Consider the following 14,777-nt stretch of genomic DNA (forward strand, 5'->3'; position numbering starts at 1 on the left):
CATCTGTGGCTTCAGCACAAAGAAAATGATATAATAAAAGGGCATTTACAAAAGATAATGAAAAGAATGCCATGACCAATGTCTTCTTTGTACAAATAAAAGGCAAACTCAAAACTTTTCATGACGACAATTCTGAAGGGGGAGACCTTAGTAGTAATCATTTCCGAAAAGACACACAATGCAAAAAAGACAAACTAACAAGAATTCAATACGGGACATGTGCAAGTCATTTCTAACTCCAGAAAGAACATTGTCTTGTTTCTTCCCTCAGGAAACAAACTCTTTGAGACTTACCAGTCTTTCACAGGACAGCTAAACAATTTGTTTCCCACTGCCTTTACTTTTAGTCTATTTTTATCCAAGTCACTGGAAACTAATTATAGTTCAGATAGTTGTGCAGGGGGAAATCACCAGGCAGTCACTACACACAATGGGAAATGTCCCTTCATCAGACATAATACCAAGCAATGTTATGCTGTCATTTGCTTTGATAAGTAACTATATGCTTTAAGCTTGACTAATGTATTTTATGGATTACTGTTAATGGTTTTTAATGTGTTGCTGTTTTTATTGATCTGTTTGGCACTGAATTTTGCTGGTTGTTGTAAGCCACCCTGAGTCCTCTCGGGTGAGAAGGGCGGGGTAGAAATGTTGCAAATAAATAAATAAATAATCTCTCTCAAATCATAGGTGGGTGATTTTTGATGAACTTGGACCCAAAATTTTGCCTCTGGTATTCATTGCAGAAAGTGTCCCAAAACTTCAACACAAAAACAAAATCCAGAAAACTTTGAATTTGCAGTGGTTAGTGATTTGGAACAAACCTACGACTTTCTCAGTTACTACCGTGTTTCCCCGAAAATAAGACAGTGTCTTATATTAATTTTTGCTCCCAAAGATGTGCTAGGTCTTATTTTCAGGGGATATCTTATTTTTCCATGAAGAAGAATTCACATTTATTGTAGAACAAAAAAATGAACATTTATTATATACTGCACAGTAGTTGTCATCACAAACCACCATAATCAGACAAACTGAATCCTATCAAGAATTTCTTGTTACTACCAATATTTCCATGTACAACACTCTATGTTATGTACATTTACCGATCCTGCATGTTCTGGTGTTCTGTTCATTGGGCATGCTTCCAAACAAACACTTTGCGAGGTCTTACTTTCAGGGGAGGCCTTATATTTAGCAATTCAGCAAAACCTCTAATAGGTCTTATTTTCTGGGAATGTCTTATTTTAGGGGAAACAGGGTAATACTTAGGCTACCAGAGGCCTCCAAGAGTGGGAGGAAATCCAGTTTTGTTGATTTGGGCACTTCACTGGGACCTGGGGAGCATATATGATGTCCAATCCTGCCTTAAAGCATAGTTTGTGTTCTTGCTGTTTCTCATTCTCTTTCTTTCACACAAATGCACACATTCTCTCTCTTTCTGTGTTGCAGTGCATTGATCATTTTGATCCCTTGTTGCTTCTTTAATTTCTATAAATTAACAAGATCCTGATATGTTGTAATTAATAGTACAGTTTGTGTTGCTAGAATTTGTTGAAAATATGTAGATCTGCAGGAAATAAGTAGGATGACTATTTCCTCATCAATCTGAGTAGTTAATCCAGGGGCAGTTTTGAATAGTCCTGCTACATATAACGTTCCATAACTGCAATTATAGTGGCAGGTTGAAGTCCAGATGGTCCAGCTGAGCCAAGTGGTGGACCATATCTGTATCATCTGTGTGACCATCACTGCTCTCAGATGGCTGCAAAGCTCCGTGAGAGATCCTGGTAATTATGGACACCCCATACTTACATCAGAATTTAGTCTTCTCCTTCTTTCTGGTCATGTGTGTGCCTCTTCTGATGTAAGCATGGGGTGCCCGTAGTTACCAGGAGTTCTCATGAAGCCATCTGAAAGCAGTGATGATAAAAACAAGGGCCTGATCTATCCCACTTCCCCTGTCCCACAGTCCACAATGTCTCAAAGCCATGGGATTGTTCCAGAGTTTCAGGCACACTCTGGAGCATTCTATAACTTTTCTTAACTTGGGGCATTAGATAGGAATGAATGCACAGTAAGTATATGTTATGCAGAAAATCCCTATGCATCACCAAAAAGTGGTCATTAAATAACATGTTTGCACCCAATGGCTGTGATCCAACATCCCCTCAGCATAGTGTGAATATCTGAGTGCGAAATAAGTTATGTCAACTTTATGTAAGCCATATGGAAAACAGCAATGTTGTGTGCGACATGTCAATAACTAGATGCCATGGCTCAATGCAGAGTACACAACCACAATGCAACATAGAAGATGCAGAAGCAAAGCATATAACATGCAACATGCAAAGACAGGATGCAGTTGAACATACTGTCTATAGATGTCCCTAAATAATTTTGACCAGTGTTTTCATAAGTAATGCACAGATGTATTGAAGTATGAAAACAGTTGTGATAAGTTCAGCAAAAATAAGATATATCTCATAACAGCAAGAACAGCTATCTGCTGTCTAAGCAATCATATTTAAAAAGAATGCTTGCTCTCCTTTTCATGATATTTTTTTCTCCAAGTGAGACTTCAAACAAGCACCCCTTCAGTTACTAGGTTCCTCCAAAGAGAAGAATGTCAGATTGACTTTTTGGAAGCAGTACACAAAGCTAACATAAAGACACACAAAGATCAAAAGGCACAAAACATTCTTAATGTAAGCTTAAATAGCTTGAAAGATATCTGAAGTAGGAAATTATAAATTGAAACTGCACAGTAACATTTATTCTATCAGTCAGCAATTAATTATAACACACAAATACTTTTTTAAAAACCAAATAGGCTTGACGTGGTGGCTCAGGATGATGGGAATGCTATTCGTCCATATCCAGGGGACACCAGGTGAAGCAAGGCTCCAGTAAAGCAACTACAGTAGAGTCTCACTTATCCAAGCCTCGCTTATCCAAGCCTCTGGATAATCCAAGCCATTTTTGTAGTCAATGTTTTCAATATATCATGATATTTTGCTGCTAAATTCGTAAGTACAGTAATTACAACATAACATTACTGCTTATTGAACTACTTTTTCTGTCAAATTTGTTGTATAACATGACGTTTTGGTGCTTAATTTGTAAAATCATAACCTAATTTGATGTTTAATAGTCTTTTCCTTAATCCCTCCTTATTATCCAAGATATTCGCTTATCTAAGCTTCTGCCGGCCCGTTTAGCTTGGATTAGTGAGACTCTACTGTACTTGTATGTAAAATACTGAAATATGGACACTCCCTAAGTTATGAACAAGATAGGTTCTGTAGGTTTGTTCTTCAGTTGAATTGGTTTGTAAGTCAGAACAGGTACATTTTAAGGTGTAGCATCAACAAATATATATCTATGTTATAGCTTTAGATAGCAAAGGGAAAGGTTAACACCCCTGGGATGTTTGTTTTGCTGTCTGTGCCCCTATTTCACTGCACTCTCTGTCCCCGTGATCATTGGATTTTTTAAAAAATTGCTTGTTGTAGAAATAAGGATTGGTGAGAAAGCTTCAGTGGAAACAACTTTTCTCTATGATAACCCTTCCAGGCGTGAATTTCCCTTCCAAGGGGTCGATTTTTCTCACTGTTGTTGAGTTTATGCTTTTATGATTTGTATATGTTTTTATGTTTTAATTCATTACAACTGAATGTATCTTATATTGCTGTATTTTAATGTTGCATTACTGGGTTTGGTCATCATGTAAGCTGCCCCGAGTCCCTTCGCGGAGATGGGGTGGGATATAAGAATAAAGTTATTATCATCATCATCATCATCATCATTATCATCATCATTATTACAGTAGAGTCTCACTTATCCAAGCTAAACGGGCCGGCAGAAGCTTGGATAAGCGAATATCTTGGATAATAAGGAGGGATTAAGGAAAAGCCTATCAAACATCAAATTAGGTTATGATTTTACAAATTAAGCACCAAAACATCATGTTATACAACAAATTTGACAGAAAAAGCTGTTCAATACACAGTAATGTTATGTTGTAATTACTGTATTTACGAATTTAGCACCAAAATATCACGATATATTGAAAACATTGACTACAAAAATGGCTTGGATAATCCAGAAACTTGGATAAGCGAGGCTTGGATAAGTGAGACTCTACTGTACTTGCTATTGTCTCATCCCCGTTTATAACGATAAGTTGTTTGTAAGCTGGATGTTTGTAACTTGAGGAGTGCCTATATTCTATCAGTCCAACATTGAATTTTTTTTTGCACAGGAATGTGTTTGTTTTATTTCATTCTGACTTGTAAGAAGCATCAATTTCAAAAATGTTCGCATCTAGGTGATATAGTAACGTTTGAATATTTTTTATGATTTTTCACTCTTCAGGACATAAAATATGTAAGTTTTGTGCAAAATTATGCTTTGCCATACAAAAACCAAAAGAATCCTAAAGTGCAAAATGCATAATTAGAGTTAAAAAATAAATTTGTGATTATTCTTTACATCCTTAGTATAATTGCTGACTGAACTGATAAATGAAACTTTTCCATGAGTCATGAGAAAGCATCCTCAACTGTATCAGCAGTAAAAAGGGCCTTGTTCAAAGGCACAAACTCAAACTCTTTTCTCCAAGATTTTGCTGTTAACATCAAGCATCTATCCGAGACAAGCACCTCATTCTGCTTAATGGTAAGGAATTGTAGAGAATAGCCCTATATAGCTGAATGAATTAAACATGTTTATGGGGAAAGATTTTGTCTAAAGTGATGTGGAAAAGGCATTTTTTAAAAATCTGAGAATCCAACTAGTACAACCCAGTCACACAGAAACAGCATGAGTGCCACATCATTTTGCAGTGGGAAACAGTTGCAAGGAAACAAATCAGAAGGAAAGAAGTCTCATCTTAAATCTCTAGTTCTAGTTAGTAATTAATCACTGCCTGGCAATGGTTAAACATTAGACTGAACTTAGATTGTCCTTAAAAATTAGTCACATCCTTTAGGGGGCTTTCCATTTTCTAAAAACAAATATTTGTACCTGTATTTCTCTCTAGAGCTTCTTCATTTCTTTCTTTCTGAAACAAGGTTAATCTGATGAAATTAGGAGAATTATCTTCGGGTGTAATAACTGAGAGATAGCACAGTGTATTGGTTTGAGAATTAGACTGACTCTGAAGAACTGGGTTCAAATCTCTGCTTGGACATGGAAACTTACTGGAGATTATGGGCAAGCATATATGCTCAGCATGAACGAAAGCTAATGATAAATCCACTTTGAACAAATCCTGTCAGGAAAACCCTGTGCTAGAGTTGCTATAAATCAGAAATGACTTGAAGACAATAACAGTGTGTGTATATATACATGTATATATGTTTATATATGTGTATGTATGTATATGTATATGTGTATACACACATGTATATACACGCACACATCGCTTCTCAGCCTTTGGCTAAGATCAAGTGTAGTATCTGTTCTTATCTTATATATATATATATATATATATATATATATATAGAGAGAGAGAGAGAGAGAGAGAGAGGGAGAGAGGAAGCTTCCATTTATAATGCAATAGGGAGATTTACCCAGGCAAAGTCCCCTCCATCTATTCTAAAGCAGGGATTCCCAAAGCAGGGATTTTGAACCAGGGACCACTTTGACCAGGGACTACTCTCAAACAAATCTGTTTTTGGTCAACTTTAGATTTGCTTTGGTTATTTGGGGTGCTGATTCAAAAAACTGTATTGGATAGACCACATCAGCTCTAGTTTCTGATACAGTAGTCGCCATCTGCTCACCCACAGAAAACCATATTTAATCATCTAGAGGTGGCGTGGTCTATCCTCCCAACCCTGCTCTACGCCTGCGAAACGTGGACTGTGTACAGACGTCACACCAAACTCCTGGAGCGTTTCCATCAGCGTTGCCTCAGAAAAATCCTGCAAATCTCTTGGGAAGACAGGCGGACAAATGTCAGCATGCTGGAAGAAGCAAAGACCACCAGCATTGAAGCGATGCTCCTATGCCATCAACTCCGCTGGACTGGCCACGTTGTCCGAATGCCCGATCACCGCCTCCCAAAGCAGTTACTCTACTCCAAACTCAAGAACGGGAAACGTAATGTTGGTGGGCAGGAAAAGAGATTTAAAGATGGGCCCAAAGCCAACCTTAAAAACTGTGTCATAGACACTGAGAACTGGGAAGCCCTGGCCCTTGAGCGCTCTAACTGGAGGTCAGCTGTGACCAGCAGTGCTGCGGAGTTCGGAGAGGCACGAATGGAGGGCTTAAGGGAGAAACGTGCCAAGAGGAAGGAGCGTCAAGCTAACCCCGACCGGGACCGCCTTCCACCTGGAAAACGATGTCCTCACTGCAAGAGAATATGCGGGTCAAGAATCGGTCTCTTAGCCACCTAAGAACCCACCCCCAAGATGGAAGACAATCGTCCTCGAGCTACGAGGGATCGCCTAAGTAAGGTCTATCCAATGCAATTTTCTGAATCAGCACCCCAAATAATCCCCAGAACAAGCCTAAAAACAGACCCCAAGGTGCCCCTGCTTCCTGGTGCCACATGGAATGGCTCTGCTCAGGGGGAGGGGGGAGGAGAAGCGGCAGTCAGGAGGCTTTTTGTGGGCAGTCAGCCTCTCCCCTCCTGACATCCCCATTTCCCGGCACTATAAGAGGGTGTCACAAGACCGGTCACTCTTGTTGTAATTGTGTAATAACTGTGAGGCTGTGGACCATATTTTAGTTCTTGGGGGCCACTGGTGTTCCAAGGACCACCGATCTAAAATATCAATTTCTTTCTCTACTGCCACTGAAATGAAATGGGCCACAGGCAAGAGTCAAATTAGACTGTCATGTATCAATTTCTTCAATTAGCAATGACATGGATGGCATTTTAAAAGTTGTTCATGCCCACAGGGCTCTTGATCTGATGTGGATTAATGCTCCTTATTCCAGTCTCAACCAATCTGGATCCCCCCTCCAGTCTTCTGTTGCATTGGTGGAAGACTTCCCCTCTTCCCGCACAAAGACCTCTATCTGAATTAAAGGAAGTTATCATAACAAAGGGTTGATTTACTAGGTTCTATAAGAGTCTCCTTCATAAAGATTTGTATATCACTAGGGATGTCTGCATTAAAGCTTGGTGCCATTTTTGAAGTGTAGTTATTGGCATCAGGTAGCCCATCCATTTTTCCTCTTGATGAGGTGACAGCTGAACCTCTCTCCATTAACCTCTGACCATAAGATATTAAAGAAAAACGTTATAATAATAATAATAATAATAATAATAATAATAATAATAATAATAATAATAATATTTTTTACCCTTCCCCCTCTCCCCGAAGGGACTCAGGGCAGCTTACAGCAATCAACAAATACAAAAATAATATAAGCAATAGACAAAGAACAACAATAATTTTATACATAGAATTAAAAACATACTAATAAAAACACTAATAAATAATAGTTTAAAAGCTATTTGCTCTCTAAAACAACATAAATATAGACACCATTTAATCAGTCCGTTCCTGTTGTCAAAATACCTAGCATTATATTCTAATAGTCAATTCCAATCCTGCCTGACAATTATGTCATACTCTTGCCATATGTTTATATGCGCTTTACTGTGGGCTAATGACCCATTTCCGGAGCATTGACTCATATTCCACAGCTCTTTTTTATGCCTTACTTCCTTTTTTGTTATCTCAGCTCTTGTAAGTCATGTTTACATATATTATTAATACTAAGCACTTTTGTTACGCCAAGGCCAACAGCAGTTAATCATTTCCAAGAGGAACACCTCCAGCTGAGCCAGGTCTATGGTTCAATTTTAATGTAAGGTGATAATAGTAAATAAGAATCAGCATGGTGTAGTACAGTAGAGTCTCACTTATCCAACATAAACGGGCTTGCAGAATGTTGGATAAGCGAATATATTGGATAATAAGGAGGGATTAAGGAAAAGCCTATTAAACATTAAATTAGGTTATGATTTTACAAATTAAGCACCAAAACATCATGTTAGACAACAAATTTGACAGAAAAAGTAGTTCAATATGCAGTAATGCTGCGTAGTAATTACCGTATTTACAAATTTAGCACCAAAATATCACGATGTATTGAAAACATTGACTACAAAAATGTGTTGGATAATCCAGAACGTTGGATAAGGGAGACTCTACTGTAATTGAGCGCTGAGCTATGACTCAGAGACCAGGGTTTGAATTCATACTTGTCTATGAAATCCACCTTGGGTGAGTAACACACTCTCAGCCTCAGAGGAAGGCAATGGTAAATTTCTTCTTAACAAAACCTTGGCAAGACAAATCTGTAATACATTTGCTTTAGGGTCTCCCTAGGTCAGAAATAACTTGAAGGCACATAACAACAGTAACAGAAGATAGGAGGAACTGGAGTCATGATAGAAATATCAGGCTCTATAACATGATATCAGAGCTTGAAAGGTGTACTTTTGGAATGTAATTCCCATAACTCTCAACCAGTATAACAACTGGATGAGTTATTTGGATAGCTATGGATTAGGACAGTGTTTCTCAAACTGTGCTCCTCTGGGTGTTTTGGACTTTAGCTCCCAAAAATCCCAGCCAGCTCACCAGCTTTTAGAAATTGTGGGAGCTGAAGTCCAAAACATCTGGAGGAGCAGAGTTTGAGAAATTCTGGCTTAGGGATTGTGTAAAGACCATGAAAGTCCCCCAATGTCCACTTTCCAGAAACAGCCACTGTGATCAATGGAAATTTGTTCCCCTGCTGATTGGGAAGCAGCTCACATGAGTTATCTCTGGCACGAGTGGGAAATGCAAAAGAGATCTGCTTCTGACTATTGCAATGACTATTGCACACAGGAGGGGTGGGGAACATCAGTTAGCAGCAAGAAAGTCATGTCCATTACTATGGTTGCTTCCTAGTAATTGGTATTGGGGATACTGGGACAGAACAGTGGGAGACATTGCCTTAATATTTTTCATTTTATCACCCCTGCATATGGAAAAAAAGGGTCAGGTGATAGGCAAGGACTATGGAAGTGGGGCTTCCCAACTGACCAGGGCTGGGAAGCTCTGGCATAGTTGCTCAATCTGACAGCTACAATTTCAGTAAGGGCAAAAAAAGGGACAATATTAATTGATTTCCCAGATGTGTCCAGCTAACTGACTTATTTCCCCTTCCTATTGAATATAAAGCCTTCCAATCTGAAACAAAATGAAACAGGGGAGGGTTAAAATAACAAGTGGCATTAGACAGGGATAGAAATTCCACTTCATCTTCTGGCACTCCATGCAGTCATGCCGGCCACATGACCTTGGAGGGGTCTACGGACAACGCCGGCTCTTCGGCTTAGAAATGGAGATGAGCATCAACCCCCAGAGTCGGTCACGACTGGACTTAACATCAGGGGAAACCTTTACCTTTACTTCTGGCTTCTAAAAAGGCATGGCTTATAAAAGGTCGGTTTCTCCATGGGTTTGAGAGATCTAAGACTTTTTTTCTTCAAGGAAGCAGCCTTAAGTGTTATTGATGAAGCAAAGTCTAACTATGAGCCTTTCTCTGAGGAGTCACAACCCATAATATACACTAGGTTGGCCACTTCATCCACAACCAAATCAAAAATGGCAGTTGTCTTTTTATGGGCTGGCCATACAACAGCAGGGGCCCCCCAGTGGTGCAGCAGATTAAACCACTGAACTGCTGAACTTGCTGACTGAAAGTTTGGTGGTTCAAATCCGGGGAGCGGGGTAAGCTCCGGCAGTTACCCCCAGCTTTTGCCAATCTAGAAGTTCAAAAACATTCAAATATGAGTAGATCAATAGGTACCGCTTCTGCGGGAAGGTAGCGGTGCTCCATGCAGTCATGCTGGCCACTTGACCTTGGAGGTGTCTATGGACAATGCTGGCTCCTCAGCTTAGAAATGGAGATTAACACCTACCCACAGAGTCAGACACGACTAGACTTAATGTCAGGGGAAAACCTTTACCTTTACCTATACAAGAGCAGTCCCAATGGACTGGAGCAACTGGAAGATGGGGAAAGGACTGAATCACAGGACAATGTATCTATCTAGCTAGCTAGCTAGCTATACACACACACACACACACACACACACACACACACAAATATACATTCATATACGTACATAAACAAATACATACAGTTGGCCCTTCATATCCATGGGTTCAGAATCCACATATTCAACCACTCACAGCTTAAAATATTCAAAATAAAAATCCAAAAAGCAAACCACTTTTTCATTTCACATAATGAATGTCATTTTATTGTGCCATTGTCTCGAATGAGAGTTGAGCATGCACAGATTTTGGTATCCATGGGGACTCCTGGAACCCAACCAATGACATTTGAAATTGCAATTAAAATAATTTCATTAAAACAATAGATTAATGCATCATTTAAAACAAATAAAGGTAATAAAAAGAATAAAACGAATCAGTGCACTAAACAATGTACGTCTAGCAGAATTTATTCCTTGGTGTGGTTTATGGTGGAAAACACACCAATTTTCCTCTAATTACTTAACTTTGGACTTCGTTACATGAGACTGCTATTGAATAACAACTGTGTGAACAACATACCAGGATGAGCACCCTTGTTATCTCACATTATTACTTTATTTATGCAACTGTGCCAATCTGTGGTCACTCACTTCTACTTCTGCCTCATAATTCTGCTCTTTTGCACTTCCACTACTCTGTAATTTAAAAAATATTTTTATAAGGAATTTTGCAATGTCAGCTATGTTTAAGAAAACAAATAAAAATAAAACTTAAAATAAAAAATTACTACTTTTGAAATAGCAAAGAGGAGAGGGGGAAGAGAATCCCACCCCCTGATGTCACTTCAATGCCAGCAGACTAGCTTAGCAGTGGAACGGTCCCATTGCATCGGGTTTTCCATCAATAGCAGGAGACAGGTTTATCATAGGGAATAGGCAGACTGACAATGGAATGTGCCTATCATTGTGAGATACACACTTTTGGTGATGGTTCTGCTCCAGTGCGAGTTTGCCTGCTTTGTGCAATAATGTTGAGTAGAAGTTGAATCAAACCTTATCTAGTAATTAACATTGTTTTAATACCTCATAGCAACCTTTCCTTTTCAGGAGCTGATACAGAGTGTTACAACTTTCTCCAGTTTTGAACTCTTTCCTTTTACATAGCAGTACAGTGTTCCCTCACTTATTGCGGGGGTTACGTTCCACGACCACCCGCAATAAGTGAAAACCGCAAAGTAGGGACGCTATATTTATTTTAATATTTATACATTATTTTAGTAGTTATACACTATTTTTAATCTTTATCAACCAGTCGTGTGTTGATAAATCGCCTCCTTCTCCTCCCGTTGCCGCTTCGGCTCCTTTTCTCTCCCTTTGGCTTCTTTCTTTGCTCCCTTCCTTAGGCTGTGAATTGTATTTTTTATGATTTATAATAGTCTTTTAGAGTTTATTGAAAAACCGCAAAACAGTGAATCTGCACAAAGTGAACCGCAAAGTAGTGAGGGAACACTGTACTCCTACTTTGTTATAATTTAGAGGGATAACATTTTAGGATGGCACTGCACATACAGAACCCTACAATAAAAATTCTATATATAAACCATGAAATAGTTTCTTCTTCCTCTAGACGACTCTATGCCTGTCTTTTCATAACTTCTTCCTTTGTGTTCAGGTACAGTAGAGTCTCACTTATCCAACATTTGCTTATCCAACATTCTGGATTATCCAACACATTTTTGAAGTCAATGTTTTCAATACATCGTGATATTTTGGTGCTAAATTCGTAAATACAGTAATTACTACATAGCATTACTGCCTATTGAACTACTTTTTCTGTCAAATTTGTTGTATAGCATGATGTTTTGGTGCTTAATTTGTAAAATTATAACCTAATTTGATGTTTGATAGGCTTTTCCTTAATCCCTCCTTATTATCCAACATATTCGCTTATCCAACGTTTTGCCGGCCCGTTTATGTTGGATACGTGAGACTCTACTGTACTTATAAACACAACCTGACACTGATTTTCTAGGAAGTGCCAGAGTTTAGCTTAGGTTTAGAAATACAGTAGAGTCTCACTTATCCAAGCCTCGCTTATCCAAGCCTCTGGTTTATCCAAGCCATTTTTGTAGTCAATGTTTTCAATATATTGTGATATTTTGGTGCTAAATTCGTAAATACAGTAATTACAACATAACATGACTGCGTATTGAACCACTTTTTTTTGTCAAATTTGTTGTATAACATGATGTTTTGGTGCTTAATTTGTAAAATCATAACCTAACTCATTTATTTATTTATTTATTACATCACTTCTACCCCGCCCTTCTCACCCATCAGGGGACTCAGGGCGGCTTACAATATAAACATACACATTAAAAATAGTTGTCATCAAATTTAAAAATCCATCAAGATTAAAAATTACAATAAAATTAAGAATATCCATTAAAATATACATAATTATACATTTAAATATACACTTGATGTTTAATAGGCTTTTCCTTAACCCCTCCTTATTATCCAACATATTCGCTTATCCAACGTTTTGCCGGCCCGTTTATGTTGGATAAGTGAGACTCTACTGTACTTATAAACACAACCTGACACTGATTTTCTAGGAAGTGCCAGAGTTTAGCTTAGGTTTAGAAATATAGACATAGAATTGTGCTCTTAAATTCTGCACCGAATACAAAGTGAACAACAGCAATGACAAAAACAACGACCAAATCTCTGTACTCCACCCAGAGAAAACAGAAGCTTCTGTAGCCAAATAAATACTTTAACATGGAAAGAATGTTGCCAGATACTTACCGCCAAGCAGTTTGCAGTGCTAAAGTACTTTCCAAAATGAATGAGATAATCCCTGATGGAGTGTTATGTTTACTTTTTCCTCTTCCAGTTTCAGAAGTTAGGACCTTGGGGCCAAAAAGAAAGAGGCAGAAAGAGAGAAAGAAAGAGAAAGAGAGAGAGAGAGAGGGGTAATCTGATCCAGCTGAAGCTGCTAATACAGCTGCAAAAGCCCGATGTGGTCACACAGCTCTGAGGTTCTCCTGTTTTACTCCAGAGTGACTCTGGGATTCCAAAGGATCAGCTACAAAGTGTTGCTTCCTGTTGAGAGCACAGTGACCCTGGCTGTGTTTAGAATATCCCCACCAGCATTCTCCAAAAATATCTCTCTAACGTATGGGAAGCCGGATGAACTAAGGGTACCCAACCAGTTTCAGCTACATTCACAGATGTTGCCTGCCCTCCCTCCCATTGGGTGTCTCAAAGGGTTAACATAAAACAGCTCTTTCATCTCATACTAAAGTAAACACCTCATAGCAGCGTGTTCAGACTTGAGTTGTGTGCTGTTAGATTCTGTGAATTCTCATCATTTCTGGTTTATCTGGGACAGCATGTCTTTTCTGCCCATAGGAAAACACTGTTCCTGTTTTGTTTTCATGAGGATGTGGTGATGTCTCTTGAAAACATGCACAAGGCAGAATATTCACTGGGAATGTGAAAGCTGGCAGTTCCTTCCACTTGCAAAATGTTTAAACCTCATGTTCTTTCTGCCCCAAATATGGGATATGCAATTATGAGTATAATCTCCAAAACTTAATGAAGTAACAGGATTGGTGTATGTCTTTCGGGCTGTGTGGCCATATTCCAGAAGTATTCTCTCCTGACGTTTCGCCCACATCTATGGCAGGCATCCTCAGAGGTTGTGAGGCATGGATAAACTAGGTAAGAAAGGTAAACACAGTAGAGTCTCGCTTATCCAACGTAAATGGGTTGGCAGAACGTTGGATAAGCGAATATGTTGGATAATAAGGAAGGATTAAGGAAAAGCCTATTAAACATCAAATTAGGGTATGATTTTACAAATTAAGCACCAAAACATCATGTTATACAACAAATTTGACAGAAAAAGTAGTTCAATACACAGTAATGCTATGTAGTAATTACTGTATTTCTGAATTTAGCACCAAAATATCACAATGTATTGAAAACATTGACTACAAAAATGCATTGGATAATCCAGAACATTGGATAAGTGAGACTCTACTGTATATATCTGTGAAGAGTCCAGGGTGTGACAAGAGTCCTTTTTCAGTTGGAAGGCAGTGCTAATGTTTCAGTTAATCACCCTAATTAGCATTGGAAAGGTTTGTCGCTTGCCTGGGGGCATCCTTTGTTCAGAGTCATTAGCCGTCCTTGAGGCTCCTCTGCCCTCAGAGTGTTGCTTCCCATCTACTGTTATGATTTTTGAGTTTTTAATACAGTAGAATCTCACTTATCCAACACTCACTTATCCAACGTTCTGGATTATCCAACGCATTTTTGTAGTCAATGTTTTCAATACATCGTGATATTTTGGTGCTAAATTCAGAAATACAGTAAGCATTACTGTGTATTGAACTACTTTTTCTGTCAAATTTGTTGTATAACATGATGCTTTGGTGTTTTAATTTGTAAAATCATAACCTAATTTGATGTTTAATAGGCTTTTCCTTAATCTCTCCTTATTATCCAACATATTCGCTTATCCAACGTTCTGCTGGCCCGTTTACGTTGGATAAGCAAGACTCTACTGTAGTGGCAGCCAGATTTTGTTCATTTTCATGGTGTCCTCCTTTCTGTTGAAGTTGTCCACATGCTTGTGTATTTCAATGGCTTAATTAAGTAAAATTTAATGGTACTGCTGTTCCTAGCATAGATTCTGTTATGAAGGAGTTAAAGATAAGGAGCCTCTTTGAAACCAAAAGGTAATCTT

At 38.5% G+C, this 14,777-nt stretch overlaps 1 protein-coding gene, 1 long non-coding RNA gene and 1 pseudogene across 8 annotated transcripts in view; 1 reads left to right on the top strand and 2 right to left on the bottom strand.

The window, feature by feature from the left end:
- The window catches only part of tfpi (tissue factor pathway inhibitor), a 50,143-nt gene extending 36,861 nt beyond the window's left edge, over positions 1-13,282 (bottom strand). For 4 of the 5 annotated variants that reach the window (XM_062963485.1, XM_062963477.1, XM_062963462.1 and 1 more), the window contains exon 1: positions 12,830-13,282. The gene's annotated coding sequence lies outside the window, so the exon portion shown is untranslated. Of the gene's footprint in view, positions 1-294; positions 316-12,829 lie in introns of those variants that run through there. The other variant, XM_062963467.1, reaches the window with a different exon arrangement.
- LOC103280023 (uncharacterized) overlaps positions 1-14,777 on the bottom strand; it is a 1,071,411-nt gene that overhangs the window by 739,734 nt on the left and 316,900 nt on the right. The gene's annotated exons all lie outside the window — the stretch shown is intronic.
- LOC134295741 (U2 spliceosomal RNA) lies at positions 5,425-5,550 on the top strand (annotated as a pseudogene).

The sequence above is a fragment of the Anolis carolinensis genome, chromosome 1, assembly GCF_035594765.1.
Source record: "Anolis carolinensis isolate JA03-04 chromosome 1, rAnoCar3.1.pri, whole genome shotgun sequence".
NCBI lineage: Eukaryota > Metazoa > Chordata > Lepidosauria > Squamata > Dactyloidae > Anolis > Anolis carolinensis.